The sequence below is a fragment of the Lutra lutra genome, chromosome 18 (genome assembly GCF_902655055.1).
Source record: "Lutra lutra chromosome 18, mLutLut1.2, whole genome shotgun sequence".
Lineage (NCBI taxonomy): Eukaryota > Metazoa > Chordata > Mammalia > Carnivora > Mustelidae > Lutra > Lutra lutra.
This window is the reverse complement of record NC_062295.1, coordinates 34,707,890-34,711,893: the sequence shown is the minus strand read 5'-3', so window position 1 is coordinate 34,711,893 and position 4,004 is coordinate 34,707,890. Positions and strand designations below refer to the sequence as shown.

At 47.5% G+C, this 4,004-nt stretch overlaps 1 pseudogene; it reads left to right on the top strand.

Annotated features, from left to right (window-relative positions):
• The first annotated feature begins 304 nt into the window (after positions 1-304).
• On the top strand, positions 305-429 carry LOC125091189 (uncharacterized; annotated as a pseudogene).
• The last annotated feature ends 3,575 nt before the right edge of the window (positions 430-4,004 follow it).

Genomic DNA, 4,004 nt, shown 5'->3' with positions numbered 1-4,004 from the left:
GGTGGGAAGAATAGAGAGATATATAGGTGTGGGGTGGACACCCTCTATCCAGGTTTTACTGTAGCTATATTGTGCTCTGGGCCTGAAATGTGCCTGCTGTGGGGTGCCGTGAGTGTGGGGGTGGCTGTGGAGCCCTGCCCTCATCTTGTTGGGTCCCCTGCTAAGCTGTTGGGAGCTGGCTATCAGGACCCCAGGCTGGTTGCACCTGCCTACCTTGCACACAGGCACCCTCACACCCACAGTGGGAGCCCATCTTCCGTGTAAGACAGGGAGGCTGGCTGGGGTGTCCGAAGTGGAGACAGGTGTCTACGGCCATACCACCCTGAACGCGCCCGATCTCGTCTGATCTCGGAAGCTAAGCAGGGTCGGGCCTGGTTAGTACTTGGATGGGAGACCAAAGTGGAGACAGGAGGACAGGTCTCATAGAACCTCACTCTTACAGCACTGTGGGGATGGCTGGGTTTCCTTGTGGATGCAGCTGGGGATGGCAGAAATATCCTTGGAGACTCCAGGAAGTCCTGGGAAGGCACTAGAGGCAGGGACAGGGACCAGGGAGCCCTGCAGTCCTCAGCATTAGGCTCTTGGTTGGGGCAAAAGGCTGAACATGGACCCTCCTCCATCCTGTGGGAGGAGTGAGGGCTGCAGGTGTGGACCCAGCAGAGTTCCATTCAACTGAGGTACGACGTGGCTTTATTTCCTCCGGAAGGAACCAAGTCCTCGGGCCAGAGGCCTTGATTGCTGAGGATCCATCTCAGTAAACGCACATGTGTTAAGCACTTGTTATGTGCTCGGTGTACCCACCCCCACAGGCCTGTTCATGAACTCTCACAACCTTAGAGGCAGCACTCCATTTCCATCTTAAAAGTGGGGAAGAGGCCCGGAGAAGTTGTGCGACTAGCCAAAGGTCACACAGCATGTGAGTGACTGAGCTGGGATTCAAACCAAGATTTATCTGGCTCTTGGGGGATTCTACGAACCCACTGCTTGGTATCAGCTCCTGAATCCTGGTCTCAAGGAATGGAAGTTTTGAGGTTGGAAAAAGCATTCGATTTTCACCTTGAAGGGATGATTCTCTCACCCCCGGAGTTTAAAGGGACTTCAGTTACTCTTCCAACCGTCAGATTTCCCAGAATGAATCAAAGGCACGAAATTTATCATGCTTAATGCGACTTCTCAAGCATCCCAATAATGGCTCTGATTTATAACCAACGCGTTGTTTTAACCACATTACACATGATAAAAATCAGTCCTGCAAATACACCTCAAGAGAAACTGTATTAAAGGAAGAAAAGAAGTGGTGAGATTAGATGTTGCATTAAAAGATAGAGTGATGGATTAAGGCCCAAAGCGTAAATTTAGTGAGACTCGCCAGAAAAAGTTGGAGGGGCAGTAAATCCAAAGTGACAGTCTGTGTACGGTGTACCAGTATTTGTCACTTTTATTATAGTTTGTTCAGAAGTTGTAGATGGGTCATTATTAAAAAAAAAAAAAAAAAAAGCACAACAAAGTCCAATAAAGCTTAGAAATGAAAGCTTCTTTGGCTAAAGATACAGGCTAAAACCTCAAAGCCAGCCCACTGTGTCAGATCAGAGTATTACATACTGGAAGATTCTTCCCGCCGTGTCCGGAAAATATTCCAAACCCCAAAAATGTGGGGGAAGGCTCTCAGAGGATCCCAGATCATGCCCCAGAAGGCAGGGAAAGGTAGGGCCCACGTTTCTGAAGTGGCAGAGCCCCACCCCCACCTGTGCGGGTCCTCTTTAATACCAATGACAATATCAAAGTGTCTGACGTTCCTTCTGGGCATTCATTCAAGCGACATCTGAGAGCATAGGTGGCTAGACCCCAAGGTCCTCTGGCTCTACTCTGCCTTCAGAGGTCACAGGTCCCTGTCTTTTTTTTTTTTTTTTTAAAGATTTTATTTATTTATTTGACAGACAGAGATCACAGGTAGGCAGAGAGGCAGGCAGAGAGAGAGAGAGAGAGAGGAGGAAGCAGGCTCCCTGCTGACCAGAGAGCCCGATGCGGGGCTCGATCCCAGGACCCCGGGATCATGACCTGAGCCGAAGGCAGAGGCTTTAACCAACTGAGCCACCCAGGCGCCCCACAGGTCCCTGTCTTGATCAGAGATCCTGGAGTAGATTGGATCACCATTCCAAATTTTTCTCTCCCTGTGATGGGATGATGCAGCTCTCAGCTCTGTGATCTGTAGAAGAACTTTCTGCTGTCATACATGTTCCTGCCCATCCACGTTGGCCTTGGCCGTGCGATATTTTTCAACAGATGCGATATGAGCAAAGGCTTGAGACATGCCTGTGTTTCCAGAGCAGTGAAGGCATGGGGAACCCAGCCCAAGGTGTGGAACCAGGCCTGGCTGAGCCCAGCCAAGCCCAGACATGATCTAGCTGAACTGCAAACTCGTGCACAGGGAAATAAACACTTTTTGCTGTAAGTCACTGGGATTTTTTTTTTTTTTAAGACAGTTTGTTACACAGCATTATTATAGTAAAAACCGACTAATAGACCTCAACGAGGCCTAATGGGCTGGGTGAATCCACCTGTCCTCCATGTTTGTAAGTTCCCTGCCCCATCTTTTTGTCCTTCCTGGTCCAAGCTGACCCACCCATCAACCAAAGTGGATAAGATCAGTCCTCAAAGCTCCACGTGGCTTTCTAGATGCCTGTGGGAGATTCTCGCTCAAAGCCTGTATTCTAGCTGCCTCCTCTACCTGCTTTGACTTTCCCCCAGACATCCGCTTCACGTCTTTCCCCATCTCCTGTCCCTTTTTAGAAACCTCACTGTCTTAATGAGGTCGACTCTGACCACCATTTTGTAAATGCTCAGTTTATTGAGGCGTAATCTGCATGTGGTGAAAAGCACAGAATTTAAGTGTATAGGTCAGTGAGTTTTGACAAATACAACCAGGGTAAACACCACCCAAACCCAGATCTAGAACACTGACCATCCTTCTTTAAATTTATGGTGATGTGAACTATTTTGACCCCCCCCCCACCACTGCCCCACTCATTCTGGGGTTTAACAGGAGTTATCAGAGGACTCTCGTGGCTATTTTCATAAGGGAGACCTGTGGGGTCTCCCTCCTTCCCACTCTGCCCTCTCAAGGGGACGGCAGACAGGGTTGTCTGGGGAAGGATGTTTTCCCAGGGTATCTCACTAAGGAAAAGGATCTCTTGTGCAAGAACCAGAGGCCTGTTTGACTCCCATCTTTTCTGGAGCCCCTCACCCTGCCTCCTTACAAGCAGAAAACATCTTGCAGACAAATTCATCTTCATCTGTCTGCTTTCTGTCCCTCCCTTTGATGGATTTTCCTGTTGGCAGAGGGATGCCATCAGGACGTCACAGAATGAGGCTCTATGTAGATCTGCCCATTAGGATCTCCGCTCACCCCAGTCAGGGACTTTCATACATTCCTGGTGGGAGTACAAAAGAGTACAACCCTCCCATGGAGGGAAAATTGGTCATAGCTGACAAAATATCATGTGTTTTTCCCCAACCCAGCAATCCTACTTCCTGGAATCAACCCTGAAGATACACTTCCAATGATACTACATAGATACACTGGCAAGTTACTGCAGCATTATCTGTAATAAACACTCATACATCAGAGAGTGGCTGAAAAGCCTGTGGTGCATTCACATAATGGATACTATGCACTTGCTTAAAAAAAACAAAGATCTCTATATCCTGATATGGAGTGGTTTCCAGGATACATTGTTAAGTGGAAAAAGCAAAGTATGAAAAAGTACTTACTATGGGGTTGTTTTCTGTATTAGAAAGAAAGGGGAAAAAATACATATACATACATATTGGCTAATTTTTGCAAACAGAAACATTGCACAGTAACCTCAAAATTAATGAGATTGGCTACCCCCAGGGGGTGAGGTGGTTGGAGTACTTCTCTCACTACACATTCTTTTTTAAATTTTTTAAAAAGACTTTATCTATTTATTTGACAGAGAGAGAAATCACAAGTAGGCAGAGAG